Source organism: Orbicella faveolata, unplaced genomic scaffold (genome assembly GCF_042242905.1).
Source record: "Orbicella faveolata isolate gen_17 unplaced genomic scaffold, um_ofav_v1 contig_46, whole genome shotgun sequence".
In the NCBI taxonomy this organism is placed as follows: domain Eukaryota; kingdom Metazoa; phylum Cnidaria; class Anthozoa; order Scleractinia; family Merulinidae; genus Orbicella; species Orbicella faveolata.
The window spans coordinates 50,927-75,023 of record NW_028301576.1 but is presented as its reverse complement, the minus strand read 5'-3'; the positions used below and the strand labels follow the sequence as shown (position 1 = coordinate 75,023).

General features: G+C 38.9%; 1 long non-coding RNA gene and 2 pseudogenes across 3 annotated transcripts; 1 reads left to right on the top strand and 2 right to left on the bottom strand.

The window, feature by feature from the left end:
• Positions 1-10,632: 10,632 nt before the first annotated feature.
• LOC149097818 (uncharacterized) lies at positions 10,633-12,315 on the top strand (annotated as a pseudogene).
• LOC149097817 (uncharacterized) lies at positions 12,303-17,071 on the bottom strand (annotated as a pseudogene). The gene is made up of 9 exons (XR_016203631.1): positions 16,226-17,071; positions 15,622-15,853; positions 15,066-15,268; positions 14,686-14,861; positions 14,012-14,150; positions 13,674-13,771; positions 13,299-13,446; positions 12,945-13,096; positions 12,303-12,631 (listed from the first exon to the last, which is right to left on the bottom strand). The product of XR_016203631.1 is annotated as an uncharacterized LOC149097817 (transcript).
• A 716-nt stretch (positions 17,072-17,787) lies between these two features.
• Positions 17,788-22,926, bottom strand: LOC149097816 (uncharacterized). Of its 2 annotated transcripts, none has more exons than XR_016203632.1 (2): positions 22,621-22,926; positions 17,788-20,309 (listed from the first exon to the last, which is right to left on the bottom strand). It is a non-coding gene; the product is annotated as an uncharacterized LOC149097816 (long non-coding RNA). The 2 variants fall into 2 exon arrangements; XR_016203633.1 differs by lacking the exon at positions 22,621-22,926 and adding an exon at positions 22,273-22,414.
• Positions 22,927-24,097: the final 1,171 nt, after the last annotated feature.

Genomic DNA, 24,097 nt, shown 5'->3' with positions numbered 1-24,097 from the left:
GATGCTTAAATTATCTCCACACTTCGCCTCCTCACACTTGGGGAACAACCCAAAGTAGTCGCAGCCCAGGAGAATGTCTACTTTGTCAGTCTTCCTCTGTAGAGAGTCAACATCATAGCCAGGGAACAAATTGGCTAAGACTTTAGTTCCAACTTGCTGACAGGACCAGTAATTCTATCCATACCAAATGCAGTGATACTGACTTTCTTGCCAGTGTCCGTTCGCAAAGTGAACTGATACTGTCGGGTGTTGTAAGTCTTCTCAACATTTCCCATCGTGGTTACGTCAAGCGTGAATCTGTTCAGTTTTTTGGCCTTGATTCTATCTGCTGCTTGGTGGGTTATGTAGGTTGTGTTTGAGCCACCATCACAGAATATGGTAACATTCTTCCCACTCTCACACACCTTTGCCTGCTGGATGGGATAGAGAGCAAGGCCAGCTCCTCTTGTAGCATGACTTGCTGATTCAGCGTGAGCACAATGGTCAGTTTGTCGATCTTCTTCCTTTCGAGGTGCTGATAGAGTCTGATCTTGACCAGTAGTGTTTGAACCTTCTTTCTTTTTTCCTGACTTGCACAGGAGAAAGTGGTGCTTCTCACTTCCACACAATGAACATGGTTTTTTGCTGGGACACTTCTGCTGTGGGTGATCTCCAAAGCAGACAAAACAGGCATTCACTTGTTTGAGGAGTTCAAACTTGCCACCCTCTCCACTGATGGGGAACTTCTGAAATTCTTTACAATCACTTGTTTTGTGCTTAACCGTATTTCTCTTGTGGAAAACGCACTGGTAAAACTGTTTTTGGCCCTGACCAGTTCCTGTTCCATGATGTGTCAGCCCTTTACCACGATCACCATTCTTCGGTACTTCAAGTGTTCTTCTCCGCCTTGGTTGGTATTCAGCTAACCGAGCTACTGCTTCTCTTTCCCTTTCCAAGAACTTCATAAAGGATTTGAAAGGCTGAATTCTCTCTGTTTGGCTCATATCATGATATTTGCGAATCCACTCCAATCTCAGATGGTTAGGCAAAAGTCCATTGACAAAATCAACGTCCTTCATAGTGAGTGAGTTCAACTGATTCAACTCTTCAAGCTGGCTGTAGGATGACTCCACAACGTCAACAAATTCAACAAGACCTCTGTAATCGGTTTCTGAGACTGGCTTGAGCTTATGTAAATCCTCTAGTGCTGCTTGAACAGTGGCACTGGTATCATCATAGTAATCTTCCAACTTCTTCCACATTATATCATAAGCCTCTGGTTTGGTGACATACACTGACTTGATCCTTTGACTAGCTTCACCTTTCACTGACCTCTTGAGTTCGTGAGCTAAGGCTGTTTTGTTTTTGATTGCACCTTCTGCCAACTGCTTCCAGACTGTTTTAAACTCTGGCCAAGCTTTTCTCTGGCCAGAAAAGGTGGGAAGTGACATTTTCTTGAGGTGAACACCTGGTGTGTCTGCAGAGCTGTTTCCACTGCTTTGAGCTGGCATACCATGACTACTAAGCTGATACGGAGACACATTCATTAACTGTCCAGGATAACCATGTCCTCCTGCTGACTGTTGAACAAATGAGTGTGGCAACCAATACTGCTGGGCCGGGGGAATACTGAAACTAGCGGAACTAATGGGATCAAACCCCATCAAATCATTTGCTTGGCTACCATAGCTCTGAGCTGGCATAGCATAACTGACTGACTGTTGTGATAAAACACTTGACAAATGTCCAGTGTATACATGTGTCACTGTGGGCTGTTGAGTAGACAACACTGGTAATGGGTGCTGAGGTGTTGGTGTCACACTGTAACCTGCAGGGGTAATAGATCCAGTGCCAAAATGAAAATTGTTGGCTTGGGCACTACTTGCTGATAATGTTACATTCTGTGTCTGTGAGGATGCAGTGACCACACTAGTGACTGATTGATCTGGGTTAACATTGTTTCCTGACTGAGAAGTTCCTTGTACTGGTAATGTAACACTTTGTTCTGATGGATGCGTAGGGGGGTCAGCAGGTGTGGGAACTGAACCCGGCTGAACCACATTTGACGTCTTGGTGGCCTTTGCCTGCATAAAAGCATTTCTGGCCACCGTGTATGCTTCTTTGACATTTGCCCGGTACGCAATAATGTCTAACCCATTAACAACTCGATGATCAGCATGTTCTTCTTCTGAAACCAGGGTTTCATATTCCTCATCTATCACGCAAAAATCATCATATACTTTCTCTAGTTCAACCATTAAGGCAGCCAAAACATCAACATCTGCCTTTCTTTCAATTGCACCAGTTAATCTTCGCGAAGCTTTGGTCACTTGTACTTTGGCTTTAGTTCTTTCTTGTTTCTTCTCCTCTACAACACTCATGATTGAAAATTACATTCAATCTTAGCTGATAACTTAAAACAAAGAAGTCCACACTCACCGATGGCTGACAACTTGGCGCGAACAAAATTCGAGGTTACTGAGTTCGAAGACAACTTGAAAACACACGTTCAATCTCCCGGTTGGCTGGCAACTTGAAGCGAACAAGATTCGAAGACAACTTGAAAACACACTTTCAATCCCCTGGTTGGCTGGCAACTCGGAGCGAACAAAATTCGAAGACAATTTGAAAACACACTTTCAATCTCCTGGTTGGCTGGCAACTCGAAGACTTACTACAACAACGTTTTACTGTAACGGCATCGATCCACACACAACAGACGTTTCAACTCCATTTTATTCGTAGAGAACTAGTAGGTAAAACCTGGGTGACAAAATTACAAAATGTGTCTTGTAATGATACGAAGTGAACAACATTGAAAATACAGGTAGCAAGAGAAATTAAACTTTACATTGTTCATACGTTGTTGTTCGTTCTCTGCCGTTCTGAACATCGACACCGTCCTTTGTAAACTAAGATAAACCTGAACGAAAATCTCGGACGAAAACACAGGCGCCAAAACACGACGCCATCTTACAAAAGCACATGGTCCTTTCATCCGCGCAAGGGACGATGGGTGTGAATAGCGAAAACCGCTGGCTCAAAACAGTACTGAAGGTTCAACAACTTTGAATCGCAGCGAATTAATTACCGTCCGGAAATACAGCAAGATAAACATAAAAGTTCCTGACACAATAACCTTAGTTTTCAGTAAAATGGTCACAGGTAACAGGAGCGCACGCTCCCTGTCGAGCTTCTAGGTCGAAATAAAGCCCCACTTCATTTTAAGACTGAAAGAGTAAACGAAACTGCCTTACGCTTATCGTAATTTTAAGAAACTATGGCTCAATTTGCCGAAACTTGGAGGATAGTTTCCAGTCTCGAGGACTCTAAACTATCTCCTGATGGACTTAGTTCTTAGTGAAAAGGACACAGGCAAAAGGAGCGCACGCTCGGTGTCAAGCTTGTAGAACCGAAATATGGCCCCACTTCATTTTCAGAGTGAAAGAGTAGCCGAGACCGCCTTACTCGCATCTTGATTTTGAGCATCTTTGGCTCGATTTGCCGGACTTCGGGGAATATTTTCCAGTCCCGAGGACTCTATGCTAACTCATGATGAACTTAGTTTTCAGTGATATGTACACAGGCAAAAGGAGCGCACGCTCGGTGTCGAGCTTCTCGGCCGAAATATAGCCCCACTTCATTTTAAGACTGAAAGAGTAGCCGAGACCGCCTTACGCGCATCGTGATTTTGAGCAACTTTGGCTCGATCTGCCAGAGTTTGGGGAATAGTTTCCAGTCCCAAGGACTCTAAACTAAGACCTGATCGCCTAAGATGTCAGTGAAATGGACACAGGTAAAATTAGCGCACGCCCGGTCTCGAGCTTCTAGGTGGAAATATAGCCCCCCTTAATTTTAAGACTGAAAGAATAGCCGAGACCGCCTTACGCGCATCGTGATTTTGGGCCACTTTTGCTCGATTTCCCGCAAGTTGGCGAATAATTTAAAGTCCCGGGGACGCTAAACTAACTCCCGATGGCCTTGGTTTCCAATTTAATGAACACAGCAAAACATTCTAAACGCTCACCTTCGAGCTTCAGGGCCGAAATATAGCCCTACTTAAATTTAAGACTGAAAGAATAGCCGAGAGCCCGTTACGCGCATGGTGATTTTGATCAACTTCGGCGCGATTTCCTGGAACTTGGAGAATATTTTCCACTCCCGGGGACTCTTAACTACCTCCTGACGGCCTTGGTTTCCAGTGAAAGGGACAGAGCAAAACTTTTTGAACGCGCACTTTCGAGCTTCTTGGCCGAACTATAGCCCAACTTCACTTTAAGACTGAAAGACTAACCGAGCGCTGGAAAAGTTGAAAATTTACAGAGTATGTAAATAACATGTAATTAAGAGCAGCTTCGCCTAAATATCAACTAGACTTGGAAATAGCGAAAAAATCGAATTTCTTCAAACTCGCCCAGAATGAAGCCCTACGGGCACTAGTTACAAAAATATCGTTTTAAGTTCGATAAATCAAAAATTATTTTTTTCCGCAATTTTTCCGTTTCGATGCCCCAAATCGGCCAAAATCCATCAAAAATGAGCGGCATATTCAGAGGCTCGTAAACTCAAAAGCAAAAATCTTCATTACAAACTGATTGCACGTCGTATTTGTACTTCCTTTCTTGTCTATTTAAACCTAAATAGATCGTGATTTGATTTGCACTTAAATATTTGACGAATTTTTTAAGTTAACGACCCAAGACAGCTTTACAAGAGGTCTACATTTAGCCTATTTTCAAATGCTAAAAAGGCGTTCTGGTACACGGCTTTTCCCAAAACGACTAGTTTGGTCTGAAAGAGCATTGTTTCTTCTTCAAATTAGTGAAATAAAATTTTTGGGTAAATAAAATCGCGAGCGCTGAGATAGCGAACTAAATGCAGCACCTCGTCCTGAAAACGTGACCTTTGACCCGAGGGTAACGAAACCGATTACTGCAAGAAAACCCGGAAGAAAAGCAAACGCTTCGTTATTTTGAAACCATTTCTAGCGATATCCCTCCGAAACCATGATTGCAAGAAACTATTTCCAGATATGAAATCTTGCAGGGTCAAAGACGGGGCTACAGGGCGCATTTTGACACAATAACTTTGTTTGCTGAGAATTGAATTGCAGTCAATTCCAGTGAAATTTGCAAACTTGACGCATGTTAGCCGATACTTACCTGAATATTTATATTAATAGAAGAGTCGTCTTCTTGGATTAACCTTCAAAAGAAGCTGGATCCAGATTTGGAAACATCTAAAAGAAGAAATGTTTAATGTTCCGTGACCTGCCCGCTGCTATAAATTAGCTTAAATTCCATGCACATGCCGACCGCATGTTTGTCGTAAAACTCACTTAACTCCACTGACAGTTTCCATGGGTAACCCCAAAATAAACAATCCCCAAAAATGTAAAGTGAAATTGGCTGTCTTCATGAACAGTTGAAAGCTAGAGTCAAGTTCCATTACCCTTTAAAAGTGCTTGATTCTACTTTGTTCACTCAGTAGTTACTGTCACGTTCGAATACCGCTTAGTATCGGTCATGCCAAAACACTGCAGACCGTACAGACTGAGTAAGTTTCCGATACAAAGTCTTGTACGCGTTTGTCTATTGAATCAAAAGTCAAATACTGCGCTTGTGCAGCCTGTGGGTAAATGACAAACTTTCAGATATATTTAACACTATTTTGTAACTAGACCCAAAAAAAGGAGTCACAATGAAAAGCCCAAACAAGTGTCTGCAGTCTGCACGGTCTGCACCGTTTTGGCGTGACCGATTCGCGGCATTCGAACGTGAGAGTAGTGAACAAAGTCGACGCAAACAAATAAAATCAAGCACTTTTTAAAGGTAATGGAACTTGACTCTAGCTTCTAACTGTTCATCAAGACAGCCAATTTCACTTTACATTTTTGGGGATTGTTTATTTTGGGATTGCCCATGGAAACTGTCAGTGGAGTTCAGTTGATTTTACGACAAACATGCGGTTGGCATGTGCATGGAATCTATAGCATCGGCTACGTCACGGAATATTACACATTTCTTCTCTTAGAGGTTTCCCAATCGGGGTCCAGCTTCTTTTGAAGGTTAATCCAAGAAGACGACTCTTCTATAAATATAAATATAAATATTCAGGTAAGTATCGGCTAACATGCGTCAAGTTTGCAAATTTCACTGGAATTGACTGCAATTCAATTATCAGCAAACAAAGTTATTGTGTCAAAATGCGCCCTTTAGCCCCGTCTTTGACCCTGCAAGATTTCATATCTGGAAATAGTTTCTTGCAATCATGGTTTCGGAGGGATATCGCTAGAAATGGTTTCAAAATAACGAAGCGTTTGCTTTTCTTCCGGGTTTTCTTGCAGTAATCGGTTTCGTTACCCTCGGGTCAAAGGTCACGTTTTCAGGACGAGGTGCTGCATTTAGTTCGCTATCTCAGCGCTCGCGATTTTATTTACCCAAAAATTTTATTTCACTAATTTGAAGAAGAAACAATGCTCTTTCAGACCAAACTAGTCGTTTTGGGAAAAGCCGTGTACCAGAACGCCTTTTTAGCATTTGAAAATAGGCTAAATGTAGACCTCTTGTAAAGCTGTCTTGGGTCGTTAACTTAAAAAATTCGTCAAATATTTAAGTGCAAATCAAATCACGATCTATTTAGGTTTAAATAGACAAGAAAGGAAGTACAAATACGACGTGCAATCAGTTTGTAATGAAGATTTTTGCTTTTGAGTTTACGAGCCTCTGAATATGCCGCTCATTTTTGATGGATTTTGGCCGATTTGGGGCATCGAAACGGAAAAATTGCGGAAAAAAATAATTTTTGATTTATCGAACTTAAAACGATATTTTTGTAACTAGTGCCCGTAGGGCTTCATTCTGGGCGAGTTTGAAGAAATTCGATTTTTTCGCTATTTCCAAGTCTAGTTGATATTTAGGCGAAGCTGCTCTTAACATGTAAATAATCAAAAAGAGACTGTAAAGATTAATTTACATGATTTTTCCCCTTTTACATGTTTTGAAGGTTTCATGTAAAAAAACATGTAAATATTTCAAGTGAAACATGTAAATGATGAAGAAAACACTGTAAATGTTTCAAAGCAAAGGGCTAAGATCATGTAACTAACATGTAAACTGTTCCTGCAAATACTGTAAATAGCCTGTAAATTTCTTGTGATTCAACCTGGAAACCCGTAAATAACATGTAAATTTAATACAGGGAGGCTGCCATAATACTGCAAATAACATGTAAATAAAAAGGGGAGGCTGTAAACGCCATGTAAAAAAAAAGGGAGGCTGTAAATAACATGGAAAATGAAAACAGGAGCCTGTAAATAACGTGTAAATCAAAAAAGGGAGCCTGTAAATAACATGTAAATCGAAAAAGGGAGCCTGTAAATAACGTGTAAATCGAAAAAGGGAGTCTGTAAATAACATGGAAATCAAAAAAGGAGCCCATAAAGAACATGTAAATCGAAAAAGGGAGCCTGTAAATAACATGTTACTCGAAAAAGGGAGCCTGTAAATAACATGTAAATCGAAAAAGGGAGCCTGTAAATAACATGTAAATGGAAAAAAGAGAGCCTGTAAATAACATGGAAATCGAAAAAGGGAGCCTGTAAATAACATGTAAATCGAAAAAGGGAGTCTGTACATAACTTGCAAATCGAAAAAGGGGGCCTGTAAATAGCATGTAAATGGAAAAAGAGAGCCTGTAAATAACATGGAAATCGAAAAAGGGAGCCTGTAAATAACATGTAAATCGAAAAAGGGAGCCTGTACATAACTTGCAAATCGAAAAAGGGAGCCTGGAAATAGCATGTAAATGGAAAAAGAGAGCCTGTAAATAACATGTAAATCGAAAAAGGGAGGCAGAAACCCTGTACGATAAATAACTTGTAAATAATAACTTGAAGAAAAATGCACGGAATGTACTGTTTTATTGTAATCAAATCTGTTGACCTTAATTATAATAGTAGAAAACATGCAAATTTATACAGAATCAGAAATTTATTGCAATCAGAACAAACTCAGTAAAATTCAAATAGTTTTTATATGCCATGAATAAGGTTTACAATGTACACATTGCAACAAATAAAACATGTTTTCTTTTCTTTCTATCCATAACAAGACGACTTAAATGTAATTTTGTGCATGGCCAAAATATTTTAAAATACCATGACTGAGCTCCTTTAACCGAATTCAAGCACTTTTCAAGAAGACTACTAAAATTCAAGACCTTTTCAAGATTGTGCAAAACCATGTCATATTCAGCTCTATTTAATTCATAAATAATAAAATGATTAAGAACTATACTGTTGTCAGCTACACATATCAAGCTTTGCCTATTGTTTATGTTTAATTTTTTTAAGACAATGAGCCTTTTGTTGTCTGTTCCTTAGGGATTTTTCGTCCGGTTTCACGAAATTATACTCGGGTCATATCGGATTTAGTCGGCAAATTGTCACTGATGACATATTTTCCCTAAGGGTAACCTACTTGGGAAAACAAAGACAAACCATTCGGGGGTGGGTCAGTAAATTTCAAGAGCACGTCAACAGCTTTGACTAAACTTTTGTAATACCGCGCGCACATGTTTCGGCCTTACTAGCTCAGCCTAACTGAACTTTACTTTTATTTAAGTCGTTAATTAAATTAATTGATACTTAGAATATAGCTTGTATTATCCGTGTTTTAGCAAGCAAGCGGCGGTCAGTAGCTGGAAGCGATGAGAACGGTTTCTCTTTAAATTTACTTCGTGCATGGCTTAATAGTTATTTAACCAATTGCGCATGGATCTACGAAAACCATAAACGAAAACAGAACTGTTGTCGATCGGCAAGAAGAAAAGTTTACCTTTTGCACCTTTCCACGTTTAAATGATTTCGCTGTTCGCTCATTGATTGCTCGACTGCTAAAAAAAACTCAGAAAAGAAAAAAACAATACAGTGAAGACACACCGCTTGATTTTTGTTTTCTGGTCTATTGAAGCAAGTAAACATCGTTGTTGAAGGCAAAACAAAACGTGCGATTTCGCACCTTTTTCCGTTTCAGTGATTTTTTTCTCCGGTTGGCCAAAAATTCTGAAACAAAAATCTTTATCATCACCGCTCGATTTTTCTTTTTTGGTCTCAGAAAACTCAGAAACTCAAAACTCAGAAGAGAAAAGAAAAAAAATACAGTGAAGACACAACGCTCGATTTTTGTTTTTTGGCCTATTGAAGCAAGTAAATATCGTTGTTGAAGACAAGACAAAAGGTGCGATTTTCGCACCTTTTTCCGTTTCAGTAATTTTATTCTCCGGTTAGCCAAAAATTCTCAAACAAAAATCTTTATTGTCGCATTAGGTGAGCGAAAAAAAAATAGTGTGACTTGTTTGGAATTGCTTGGGCAAACCGTTGTTTTTTTATTCCTTATTCCTTTTTTCGTGACGACTCCCTACCTCGCGCGCGCTCATGTTTGTCGCCGATTTGTTTCTGCCCACGCGACGCCGCTCAAATATAAACGAAGGCGGGCCATTCACTAATTTGGGGTATTGTTCTGCAGTTGAAAAGCTCATAAATTTTATCAATGATACTTGCATAAATAGCCTCGTAAACGCAAGCCATAATCACTTTAGACAATCCCTGATTGAGAGAAGAGCTAAGGAAAATGAGTAAGTTTTATGAAGTGTCGAAAGTGCTCGATAAGCGCACGGACGCTCACGGTCGTGTTCAGTATCTTGTTCGCTGGCGTGGCTATGGAAAGAAGAACGATAGCTGGGTGGATGAAGCCGATACAAACGAGCGCCTAAAACAAGTCTTTAGGACACGCCACCAAGGAACTCCAGGCTTGCTGCAGACCTTGGCTGTGTTAGTTGCAGAGAAGCTGAACATGAAGAAACCACCAACAACCAGCATCGTGAGACGTGCGTCCGTTACCATGCCGATGGATGCCGAGACCTTTAAAGAGTTGTTCGGTGGACTTCCTTCCGCGCCAAATCTCTTGCGAGCGACGAAGTTTTCTGTGCCCATTCACGAGCTTGACGCCATAATGCCTGCCGGATGGTCACTAAACACTTTTAAAACCTCTACGACTTGTCGGTTGCAGCCCGGCAAGCCTGTCGAGATTGCTCTCTTAGAGCGTAAAAAAGTGTTTTTTGATCATTCGGGGTGTTTGCGCTGTCAAGGCGGGAATGGAGCCCCCGTCGCTTGCAAAGACGTGGTACGGAAAGTAGTGTTCGGTTCAACTCTTTTAAAGGTCTCATTCTACCGTGAGCGGAACAAGCAAGCCGAGCGGAAGCCCAAGGAGCGCACGAGACTAACCTGGGCGAAGCCAAGATCAGTCGCCAAGTGAACAACAGTGACCTACCGCTGGGTAGTCACTTAAACAAACGGCTCCTTTAGGAGCCACCAAATATAAGAAAGCATTGACCAACTCGAGTGTGTGATACTTTTCTATTTCTCTTTTCTGGTCCTTTTTTGTATTCATTAAATTATTTGCCTTAAAAAAAAGCTCAGCATTCAATCCACCTCGATTTGAACGGAAAGCTCCATACGTCTCACTTTTTAGATCGCGCTAGTCGCGTGCATCCCCGGGGTTGGTATCACTGAAATAATCATACTAAAATGGGCTTTATTCAGTGCCCTTTAACCCAGTCGCCCTTTTGAACTAGCCTGGTAATTTGACACCGATGCCAGTTGGCACTGTCAAAAGCGTGGTCTATTCATCAATCATGGAGGAAGCAGGGCACGAGGCTTGGTAAGTGAGAAGTTAATGCATCCGTATTAAGTACTTCTGCCTGCGACCTATCTCCGTTTGCAAACGCGAAAGTATTTCTTAGTCAAACAGCACATCAAAGCTCACAGTAAAAGCTCGTAAATCCGCCGGTGGTTCAGTGAAATGAGCTAAATTTATTCTCGATGAAATAGCTGCCGTTTCCAACTTGACGGATTACACACAACAACAGAAAGTATTAGTGTAGATTTTGAAGTGCCTGTTGAGCGACGGACCACAAAATACACCTCAAATAGATATCACACTGATGGATAAGAATGCTGCACTATAAATCTCATCGGTTTAGCATGCTATGGAAATCTAATGCCAAAAATATATATGACCAAATTCAGGATATCAAAATACTCTACTCGTGTTACACTCGCGCTGACAACAATTTATTAAATGGACTGCTTCTTGCTCTCAGACCTGGTGAAATGATTCTCACATTGTCAGAAGAAAAAGAAAAAAAAGTCAAGTCAAGCCCTTCCATTCCTCTCCAATTTAGTTTCTGGAATTGTCCAAACTCATCACTGACATTTCTTTTTATCTTATTTTATTAGTGAGATATTTCCAGTTCCAGGAAGCTCTGGACTAGGTGGAGTGGGTCAAGGTAAACTACTACTCTATGCCCTAAGTAAATGGCATATAATAATGTTGAAAATTTGACATGGTAATTGATAAGATTTTATAATTTATCAAATTATTTCTAAATTCACAGGAGTTAAGAGAAAAAGGGATTCACATGGTAAATATTACTTTTCAAGGTGGAGTTTGAACAGTTTAAAAAAAGAAGAAATTTGAGTATTCCATTTAACATACTACTTTTTTTAATTATTTTATTTAGAACAATTAAAATGGGGCTGTGGGTTCATTGGTGGCCCCATCACCACAGAGGAAAACCCTGACTCGGAAGACCCTGACTCTGAAGACCCTGACCGCAATTACCATTCAGCTGTTACCGAGGTCATCTCGGATTCCGAAGATGACCTCTTCTTTTTAGATGGTGAGTTAGCAACCACTTGTCATTGTATCTAAATCATATTTAATAACAAAGTTCAGGGTCAAGGCAATTAACCAACAAAATTTTTATACTGTTGATAGGTGACAAACATATTTTTACATTTTCAGAAGTGTTGCCCTGAGAAAATGACGAGAGAGCAGAGGAGGTGGATGAGGAGGAAGAGGGAGAGGCCGTTTGGAGCGAAGAGGAGTGGGAGCAGTGGGAGCAGTGGGAAGAAAATGAAGAGAATGAGGAAGATGAGGAGGATGATGACGATAATGAGGAGGAAGAAGACGAAGACGCTGACGATGAGGAGGAGGAGGAAGAGGAGGAGGAAGAAGACGAGGAGGAACTGGGAGGAGGTGTCCTGACCGACCTTTGCGTGGTCTGTGTAACCAGACCACGGAATGCAAGTTTTATTCATGGCGACACAGGGCATCAAGTTTGTTGCTTTGAATGTGCAACAAAATTAAAAAATGAAAGAAAAAGATGCCCTGTGTGCCGGAAAAAAATCAAACTTGTGGTTAAAAATTTTTTTTAGTGACAGTTAATTTTAATGTAATTAGTATATGTTATTACTATAATTTTTCTTTGTAAATATTATTTATTTTTTATTACTAAGAAAATAATATAACAGGGATTAAATAAACTTTGTGTGGTCATTGCTTTTGCAAATTTGGTGGCTCCTAAAGGAGCCGTTTTTGTTTTTTGGACAAGTTCTGTAATGTGAACTTCAGCCCTCTTGTTCTTCGTGGTGGTTGTAAACATGCATGCTCCCTATCTGGCTGTCAGGGGCTTCTTCTTCATCTGAGCTGTCTGGACTGGCAGGCACTTTCGACTTCACGTAACTTCTCCGTTTTCTTTTGAGGTTGTGGCATCGGGCAAACATCATCCTGTTTTCTTGTTCCATGACCTTTAAGAAAAGACAACACTTATTGTTTTGATTTAAAAATGTAGCAGCTTATAAGTTATTTATCCCTTGTAATTTGTGATGGTTATAATACTGAGTCAAGTAAAATTCAGGGAGTAATCATGCAAGTATTTTGAAATTACAAGATGAATTCTACAACGATTAATCCTATCGCAAACATTTATAGTATCAATAGATAGCAATTTTTTTAGAGTAGGAGGACATCAAGAGACTCTTTTATGGAAAAAATGTCGAAATTTATATTTACAAACCAAGAATTTTGTTACAGGTAGATAACGTTAAATGCTTTGCCTACCTGAACTGTGTATTTTGAGTTTTTTCCTCCTTTTTGTGATCCACGATGGAATGCCTGGGATTGCCAATGGTTCTTTTTTTCCACAGGCTGGCAATTAAACTGCATCAAAGTACCATGCATCTCCAGAAACTGTGGTACATGATATACAAATGCTGAAAAAAAAAAAACTAAATTTATTTTTATACCACAAAGTTTCACTTAGAAGCTACCTACTTATATAAGTACAATCACTTTCAGGCCTATCTATCTGCTAATAATAAAAACTAGATGCATTGTGAAATTATTATTTAATTTCATCATCATTACTTCCATCCAGAAAGACATTTGTTAAGGGAATAATTTTTGTTGACGTACTGTGAATGTAGGGGGTGATGTCGTCATCATAGTAAATTTCAAGAAAGAGCTTTCCCCACTCCCGCACATGTTTCTTAAAGCTCTGAGGCTGAAGGTAGTCAGGATCATTTTCTTGAACCTGCAGTGCCCGCATCAAAGTCTTAAAACCCTACAACAAAAAGCAAATGCAGATAACAATTAAACATCATTATTAATTGTCTGTACTAAAAAAGGGCTGCCACTTGACAGAAAAATAAAAATTTTCTGCCTTTTCTCCAAAGTGTGTTTGGATAGTTGGGGAATTGTTCAATAAAACTGATGCCTGATATTTGCAGCTTAATTCCAAAGAAGTCAATAGCAAAAGGTGGATAGAGCTTGTGCTTGCAAGCAACTTACATTCCACAAATCATCTATGCCCTCTGCATCTTCGGTACCCACAGCTTCCATAACATTCTTAATGTTCAGTTTCTCCAAAACGTTTTGCAATTCTTTTCCTGATGTTCAAAGAAAATATAAATATTTAGAATTATGAATAAAAAACAGGGTTTAAATTTTTAACTTCTTAGTCTTGTGGCTAGTGATAAGTTTGGAGCGCATAAGACTTGCTCAGGAAATCATAGGTTATAAATGCATACTGAATTTGATTGTGTAGCCATGCCAACTATGTTATTAACAAATGTAGATATATCATTTCATATACATTACATCATGTAGATATATTGTTAACTTATTACCATTTAGACTTGTCCACTTTGTTTCTACTTTTTCTGCGAGTTGGTTATATTCTTCAAAAAATTTGAATTCCACTTGAATTCTCTCCATTTCTTGTGTAAGAATGTCTGGGCAATCGTTGTTGATAACAACCTCAACAACCTATATTGAGACAATAAACAACACAAAATTAATAAGTGTCTGTTTTCTCATTCATTTGATATATGTTTTATGTAGAGGTAATGGAGTGTGTGCATTGTCGTGTAATAAAAAATAAAATCGAAAACCATTCAGTGGATAAAGTCAAGAAATTGTAATATTATAGACGATAAATAAAGAAGGCAGTTCACCAAGTTTAAGGGGTGTGCGCTGTCCCAAAGTTGAGCTATTCGTCGAAATGTTCTGCGCAAAATTATAGAGCCTAGTATGGAGCCGCCATGTTGGAGGACCTCCTTACTCCTCCAATATGGCGGCCGGAAAATAGTGTTAACATCTGGAACTTACTTTGGCTCTCGGACGACTGATTATCAGAACCGAACCAAAAAATATTTACAAAAACACTTTTCCTAATACTTTAACTCCTAAAATGGCTAAAGCGATCTTGGCTTCATGTCACGCACCGCCGTAACTCCAAAATTCAAAATGCGCATAAGAAAATGGCATTTCTCTATATACTATATGATACTTGTAGGCTCACCTGATGGAATAGCAGTCCCATTATTCTTAAAAATAAATGTAATGTGTCCACCACAACAAACTCAAAAGGGATGTTAAGAAGAGGAGGCATTTTGCATCCTTTCCTTGCAGCAGTGGTGGAGCGCTGGCACAACCCAGTGCACTCTGACAGCTTTCTCTCAATTGGCCACTCATCAACTGGAAAAAGATTCACATAATATAATTAGATTCTGATATAGACTGTCTGAATGTAGATGTGCATTTTTTGTATGTTGTTAGAGAATATTTAGTCAGTCTACTAGTACTTCTATATTTCTATTATCGCCTTGCTTGTTGTTGGCTCTGTGATGATGCATATGAAATTAAAATACAAAATGTCAAAAAGAAATTCTCCCTACTTACTATCAAGGTTGTTGATTTGATCCTTGCAGCAATAACACCAAATACAAAAGTATTTGGAGCTAGCTCCATTTAGTCCATAAACAACACTCACCACTCAACATCAAAGTGTTCGCCATCAATTGATATTCCTTCTGCTTTCAAATCATCGATTTCTTGAAAGGTCTGCCCAAGGCAAGCTTTCAATTCTTCATAGTCTTCTTTACCTATGGAATGGTAATAGGCATGATTCACTGACTGTGACATATTTTGAGCACCAAAGCAAAATTAACAAGAAAGATTGGGAACTGTTTTTTTTTAATTAATATAATGACTCTTGGTTAAATGTGTTTGAAGGCTTTGCATATGAAGGCAAAGGGTTTGCAAATGGTAAATGCAGACTTAACTAGAGAGCAAGACAAGGTGTTTTTCTATGGGAGACTAAGATTTGACTAAACTCTTGTGAGACATATTTGTTTCAGAGACCATTTACCACCCCTTAAAGAGAAACCTGGTATTGAAGCTTGGCATCTATGTGACAGGAATTAAAATGTTAAGATATTAAAATCTCTGCACTTACCATTGTAGAGTGCCAGAGTATACTGGTATTCGTAAGTAGCTTTATTTTCACACAGAATGTTGAACACAGCCATAACTGTGCCAATCCTTTTGCTTGTCCTCCTCCCATCAGCTGCGAATCGGAGTTTAATTTTGGAACCATCTTTTTTGATGGCATCCTTAACTTCCGGTATTGCGACTAAATACTGCAAAACATCACGAATACTCCTCCGGGCACCATCAGCTTGTTTGGCCTGCAATTATTTATGACCAAAAAAAAATAAATTGCAAATTATTATGCTTGCCACAGTCGCACACGTATTGAACACTACAAATCAAAATAAACTTACTCTAATATATTAGTTCAAGGGACCAGATCACACAATTTAAGGCAATTTCAGCACTGACCAAATTGTCATTAAATAAACAGAAATATCAAATTGACAGCTTAAAACGGTAAAAACACTAAAAACAAACATAGAAAGGCCAACAAGAGCCATGGATGGTCATAATAATTATGATTATCAAAGATGATTATTAAAGACTTTTGATGATAAGGTTGCTCATCAGCAAATGCCAAATATAAATGGGATATGAATGGTCGTGTTCTCTAATAATTAATTTACCTCCGGGATTTGAATTACTTGGATCTCCTTGTTTTGGGACTTCCTTTCCTGTTTGACTGCGGACAGTGGCGGGACGTGACTTCTAACTTTTTCAGGGAGCGCCATCCTGAGTTCGTGGAAGGCTTTGTCACTTACAAGTCCTTCATCCTTCGCCGCCAAGATCCTTTGTACGACTTCGTGAGCGTAGCCCTCGTCGTCATCGCCGTCATGTTGGTTGTCAGATAGTGGGATTACAAGTTCACGGCCGCTAACATAAAATTTAACCTGTGTGAAAAAATAAACAGAGCATCTTAATAACTACGCTTACGTTCGTCTGCACGAGTAAAATCAGGTAAACTACGTTAATCAACAAAAAATCGCAAAATAAATGACTCTGAGGTCGGCAAGAAGGAAACAGATGCGGCAATGAGGATTAAATGTTAGGAATATAAACGTGTAAACAACAGCAACGAAACAGCAACTGCGTGTAATTAGCCGCCATGTTGTCAGCCATCTTTTTTTCAGCGGTTTCAGCTCAAAGCCCGCTGAAAGTTATCGATATACCGTGGGCACACTACATACGTCACCCTTTCAGCTTGTACAGCGATGGCATCATATCTCATCATATGGCTACGTAGCTTCTTCATAAGAACAATTTGCCGCAAAGCGAATTAAAAGCAAAGAAAATATATTTGAGTTTTAAATCAGAGGTAAATAATTGCAGTAAACTCTGGCAAAAAATAGTAACCAAGCTGTTTTGTCTTCACGTGGTATCGCCTGCATAAAAAGTTTTATTTCAGACGCGCTCACTAAGAATCTTTGGTTATAGCGTGAAAGGAATAAACAGCGACAGGTGAATGTAACACTGAGTAATTACCAATAAATTTTCGAAATGATACGTACCTCGATTGGTTTAAATTCTGCTGGTAAAATCTCTACAGCATTTCGGAGGAAGGCTCCGATTTTTTTTCTCTTCAAAGACCGCGCAGCCCTGTCCACGTCCCAATAGCTTTTGCGGCTGACGTTAAATTTTACTGTGTTCTTTACAGGGTCAACTGCAAGGCGACTTTGGTCAACTTCCTGTCTTAGAAGCTGAAGTTCCTGGCGAAGCTGGAAATTCTCCGCTCTTCTCCCTGCCAATTCCACCGCCTGGCCATTATTTTCGGCTCGTAGCTGCTGAACCTCAGCCTGCAGTTGGCGAATATGCTGGTCGTACGCCTCAAGGAGTGGCAAAGAGATAGCAGACTGCTCTACCTCAAAATGCCTCGGTCCGCGTTTGTAGAGGACGTTTGGCGCCTTCTCTATCTTAAACTTGGAAAACATTGCCTAGAAAACTTTTTTTTCGACGATCTAAACACGAGCGAAATGGTTGTTGTCAAGTGACAATAGCGAAATGATTGTTGTCAAGCACGCGTCTCTATAACCATTTACCTCATTAGAATAACTAGAACTCAATGACCATTCATGACAACAAGAAAACAATGGTGTCAACTAAGCGCGAATTTCAAAGACGCTCAGCTGCACTCAAAACATGTTATACGCCGGTAACTTTTTTAAATAACCAATTCGGAGAACAAGCTGAATAGAGGTCTTCATTAGAACTTTATTCATGTTGTGCACAAGACCTGACAATGGTTAGCGGCACGCGCTTCTACATGGAAAGTAAAGTTTTTGTCAATTAATGGTTTGTTGACGATTAAGAGACAAAGACGATAAAACAATACACAACTAGCCACGAAAGCGTTCAAGTTATGAATACTTTAGTGGAACTAATGCAATGAAAGTGTTTGGTAACTAAATTCCCCAAGAATCCTGTCACCATTTCTTAGATTGACTAATTATAAACTTTAATATGTTTGGAAAGAGTAAAAATCGATTAGTTTGAATTGGGGGAGTAACAGCACTAATAGCGCAATTGTGTTTTTAAATAACACGAAAGGCGCTTTTGTTTTCTTATACTTAAAGACATTCAATAATTTTATCATGACAATTTAACCCTCCCAAGAGTTTACTGATATTTCGAACATAATTGATAGTGGCGGAAACTACGGCAGTTCGTCGCTGCAAGTAGGCTACTTTCCACGCAGCGTGTTTGGCTTACTAGCGGCTGGCCTATTGCAGAGCATTAAACAGACCAGAAAAAAAGGCTTATTTCTTCGCTTCACTTTTCTTTGCCGATGACTGGGTTTTACTTGCAGTTTATTTTTCGCTTTTTCATTTGTATTTTAAAATACACACCCTGGCAATTTAAGCGTGCGTTTCTGAACGTTGGCGTTCGCCGGTTTGCAACAAGAAAGAAATAACTTCTACAGCCCGCGCTTCATGTAACAAATTTTCCCTTCCGTACCCCGGAAAAATGTCGCTGTACTGAGCGACATTTCCCCTACCCCACCACGAGAAGGGTGATATTGTCAGCATCTGGTCGTCAGCGAAGATTTTGAATCCCGCGCTCGGAAATTGGCTGAGAGTCGGTTCTTTGTTCTAGAAACAATAGCGCCTTTCAAGCTGCAAACAATAAAAAATGCCCATAAACGGTGTGCCATTGTCCAAAAATTAAACACAAAGTCTGATTTGACTAGTGAAAATTTTGCAATTTAGGCATATTACTAAATTAAAATTCTTTGCAAATGGATACCTGTCTTAAATATATACTAAATTCACAAAGTCAAATGTAACATAATGATAATCCCTTTGTCATAAAATGAATGAATTAACTGTTTTTTTCTTACTAAGTAATTAATGTAGGATTAAATTAGCCTTAATAATTATTATGAAAAATGTGGGAGGCACGATGGCCTCATAGTTACATGTAGTGTGCTCAACTCCTGATCGAGCGGTCCCGGTTCAAGCCCTAGGCGGGTACATTCTGTTGTGTTGTTGGGCAACACGCTTTACTCTCAGTGCCTCTCCACCCAGGTGTATAAGTGGGTACCAGCGAATTTAATGGTGGGGTAACCCTGCAATGGACTGGCATCTCATCCAGGGGGAGTAGAAATAGTCCTAGTCGCTTCCTGCTTCAGAAAGCGGGATAAGCTCCAGTCTGTTGGGCCACGTGGCTCATATGCAGACTTTACCTTTACCTTATTATGAAAATTACTGCAATGTAAGTGTGAAATATTGATCAACTTTTTTCATAGAGTGAATTGTTCTTTTGAAATAACAGAAAATAGGGAGAAAAAACATGTACCACAAGATAAAGATTGACATTTTAAATTCATCATAAAAACATTCATGCCAAAGGAATACTACATTGCATAACATAAAACAAGGCTTCTGACATATTTTAGGCTATGTTTACAAAGTCACAGTTTCCTTCTTTTTCCAAAACTGTACGGAATCCAAACAGGACAAACATTTTGGACCCCTGACAAAACATTCACTGTAAACAATATTCAAAATTTTACTTTTTCTTTTTGTGATAAAAAAACTGTACTGTAAGAAAAAAAAAATTCATAGGGACCTGTTGAAATTGAAAGGCCTATCTAGTACCATAGTTCCCATAACACATCATAAGTTAATAAATTATTGTTCTGGTACTACATGTATGTAAACATAGCCTTTGCTTTTTATGATGAAATCTTATAGCTGCTGTATTGAACAATAAGTATCAACCTAGCAATCTAAGATATTCAAATTTAATGCTAATTCACTAACACAGGTACAGTGTAGGTGATACTTCAAAGCATTAAAAATAATGTTTAAAGTGGTTGAATTTATGCCAGAAAGTGTTGAAGGTCACCATGTTAGACTGTAATGCACCAGGGGCCCATTTCTCGAAGGTCCCAAAAAGTTTTCGCACCCAGAAAGCCATACCAAAATCTGAAATCTTATGCTTACAGAGCTGTTTTATTCGCTTATTCTCAATATGAACAGAGGTTTCCTTCACACAAGAAGTTTCAGGCATACACAGCTCTTAGTTTTTAGACACAGCTCAATTAAAGATGGCTTTGTGGGCCCGAAAAGTTTCCAGGGCCTTCAAGAAATGGACCTTGGACCCCTTATAGAGTCATAGGTACTGTAGACTTCTCAGTGGCTGATTTTTTCCTGATCAAGCATCAATGCCAAGGAGTATGCATGTATTGACCACTCTCAATTTTACTTCATCCTACAAGTAACATAAAACATTTCGTTAAATAAGATAAGTTATGTCTGAGTATGAATCAACAAATTCTGTGTATGATATCAACCAGTGAATTTTACACTGGAGTCATTATTTTGTTTCTTATCATTCCAATTTATACTGTGACATTTGAAATCAGACTGTAGCCGTTCATGTTGACCGGCCAAAGTAATTTTAGCTCGGTCACGTCTCATTTCTGACTGGTCAAGATATTTACAAAAAAATCAAGTACACGTAATGTGAGCCAAATTAACCCACAAATATAGTTTGTTTGTTCCAGTCACTGCTAGACCATTTAAAGATTGGCTTCATATTTTTCTGAACAGATTTAACCCCAGTCACTCGAATGGCATTCCTATCGATCTTGAACGCATGACAAACAGTAAGCGAATGGTCTTTAGCCGTTCGAACAGATACATGTATGCATTGGTGTATGTTTTTGTTAGAGGTCATAATAAAAAAGAGATAAAAACTCTCAGATTTATAGTTGGGGATTTGATTGTTTATTCAAGAATGAACAATGTGACCGTCTCAACATGACATGACTGGTCAACATGACTGGGGAGTGAAGTTTTTGGGCCGGTCAAGTCACCATTCTGGCCAGACATTGCCTGTTGACTGGCCATTATTTTGAGCCCTGAATATTCATCAATCAAACAGATCTTACATCTACATCTGTAGCTACTGTGTGACAAAAAATTTACCTCTCTGATTGGAAGGCACTGAATGTCAGAGGATGTAGAAGAACTAAACTCAAAATCTGTGGCAGTAAGTATTCAATGTTCACTATCTCCTACATTGTAATATTCATGCACAATAAATCAAACTCCTATCAAACAATGTTTTAATAATAAGTCAAGTTATTTGCAGGCACAATTTGATTGTTTCTTATGCGCACTTATGCTCTATTGGTGGACAAAGGTACAGATGATGTCATAAAAGTTTGTTTTTGTTTCTTTGTTATGTATTACGAAGCAGATAGATTCTATGTTGTCATGCATCTGTTCAGTAATAGATCACAGAAGACATTAAAATGTGGTAAAAACATCAGTGACACATGCCTGTGACAGGGCTCTAAAGTGCTGTCTGGTCATCCCAGGGTAAGGCAACCGATTGAAATCGATCCATAAATTGATATAAATCAATAAATTGAAATTAATGTAAGTGTTATCAGTGCTATCGATCAATTGAAAGAAATTCATACTCACATGCTAAAAAGTTTCAAGTTATCAATTTGATTTTACCAAATTTATCAGTCATTACAGAATCAATTGAAAGTTGGTCTCTCTTTGTTAGTTCACCTAAATTGTAGAAAAATTATGTCCCTCAACACAATGTTTGATTGTAACTTTTTTTATGTAGATTTCAAAGGCACTACCAAAAACCCCCAAAACATAGTCCCTGATACATGTATGCCAGCAAAATATTCTGTTTACGAGATACAATGCTATGTTTTTATGCAATTGTATTCATGATCTCATATTTCACTTTAAACCTTTTGTTCATTTCTTTCTTATTAAATGTTGCTTAAAAGATAAGCTAGTATCAGCAAAAATTGATAATGCTTATTGAAAATTTGATCACAATCGATTACTCATGACGAATCCTTTTATTGATTTCTGATATCATTGACTAATTTCTATTGATTGTTGTGAAATAATCGATTGACTATACTGTGTCATCCAAGACAAGTACATTTTCCTGCCTGGGCAAATTACTCTTCCCTTTTTTCAAGTCCTCTGTAGTTTTCACGACAGTTTGAGGTACATGTATAACTCTATATAAAGTATTGTAGTGTTTTTTTTGTGAAAGAAAATATCACAACATTTAACTTACTACAGTATCAGCACCAGTGGGTGCAATGTCCATGTACAGTTGTGTATAACAGCATATTGTAACTTGCATGTAGGTACAACTGTAGACACATGAGTAACTTCAGAATAGTTACTCTAGCATAAGAGAAATTTCTCTGCTGAAGATGGCACATTACATTTTAGCTTACCAGCATTCACATCAGAGGGCAACATAACCTTACAAGAGCATGCATCAGAAAGAATCATGAGGTGCATATAAGCCAATAACAAATGTCGCATGTTCTTACTCAGTTATCGAGAACAGATAATAACAGATAATAAAGCTCTTCATGCACGGCACGTAAACATCACCAAAGTCGATTCCACAAGCAATGTAACTTCTCCTTGATAATGACACATTCACAACCAAAGGCGAAACGAAATGCATACGTATCTTGACGTTACTTTACTCTACTCGTTCAATTTATGCAAAACTTGCTTACCTGTTGTTGTTGTTGCCTGTAATCGCTATCTTCAGCTTGTGGGTAACGGTAAACTTTGCCTTGAAACCGTGCACGGTGACGAAGCGAAGGTAGAGTGGATTTTGGCCCGCTAAAACAGAGCTCGAGTTCGATGCAAGTTCCAACGAACTGCCAAACATGGCGAGAGAACCGAGAGAACCTGGTACCTAACATGACGACCGCTGATTCCTGCTTGTTGGAGATCGGGCACTCACAAGGCTGGTATGCTCTTATAAAGGGACTGGGATAACAGTGATGGCAATGAAAGCACAAAACGGTAGAAATCACCAAAAACCAAAAAACAAACAAACAAACAAACAAACAGTGAACATGCAAGGGCAGACTTAGTTGTATTAATCTTACTTGTAGAATGTTCATGTTTCGGAATATTTAACGCTCTAGATCATGATATTTCGTTCATTCTCAGCGGTTCAGGGGCACAACTGTGACCTCGAACTTTCGCGATATGAGAAATTTAATGTTTGTTGTTTTCGGATTGTTAAAAATGTCATTTTCAGTACCGAAAAAAAGTCGGCTATCATTTTCGGAAAGGCGACAAGCCCTAACGTTTTCGGGAAATGGACAAAAAAGCCCTAATAAGTTCGAGAATACTCAAGCTCCTCTAGAATAACCGAACAGATAAATTTTTTTTTGCGCAACCTAAAATTAACCTACAGAGCTTTGAAAGGACACCAGATAGCCTAAAACAGCGTTTAAAAGTATTCGAGAAGAAACGGTCGTTGGGTGTCCCTTATGGTTCCCTGCCTAACCTAACTCCGCGTCAGTTCAAACTCGGTCACCAGGGCTCTTTCCGTCTTGAACTCACACAACACGTGACGCTTTCATGGTCCTTCATGAATAAATACGTACGTGTCCGAGAATTAATTTTTCTCTTTTCTAGAGACGTAAGCTTGGGACGCCTGCATGTGCAGTAACAATTCTAGTTTTATTTTGTCGTTTTGGATGCGCGGAAAGTTCACAAGAAGACAGCTTAATTAGTGCGGTGTCGCACCCGTGCAACTTCTAGGTTTTCCATTTACATGGTTTTTACATGTTTCTTACAGGCTCCCTTTCTTTCATTTACATTGTTTTTACATGTTTCTTACAGGCCCCCTTTTTTCATTTACATGGTTTTTATATGTTTCTTACAGGCCCCCTTTTTTCATTTACATGCTTTTTACATGTTTCTTACAGGCCCCCTTTTTTCAGTTACATGCTTTTCACATGTTTCTTACAGGGCCCCCTTTTTCATTTACATGCTTTTTACATGTTTCTTACAGGCCCCCTTTTTTCATTTACATGGTTTTTACATGTTTCTTACAGCCCCCCTTTTTTCATTTACATGGTTTTTACATGTTTCTTACAGCCCCCCTTTTTTCATTTACATGGTTTTTACATGTTTCTTACAGGCCCCCTTTTTTCATTTACATGGTTTTTACAGGGTTACAAACATAACATT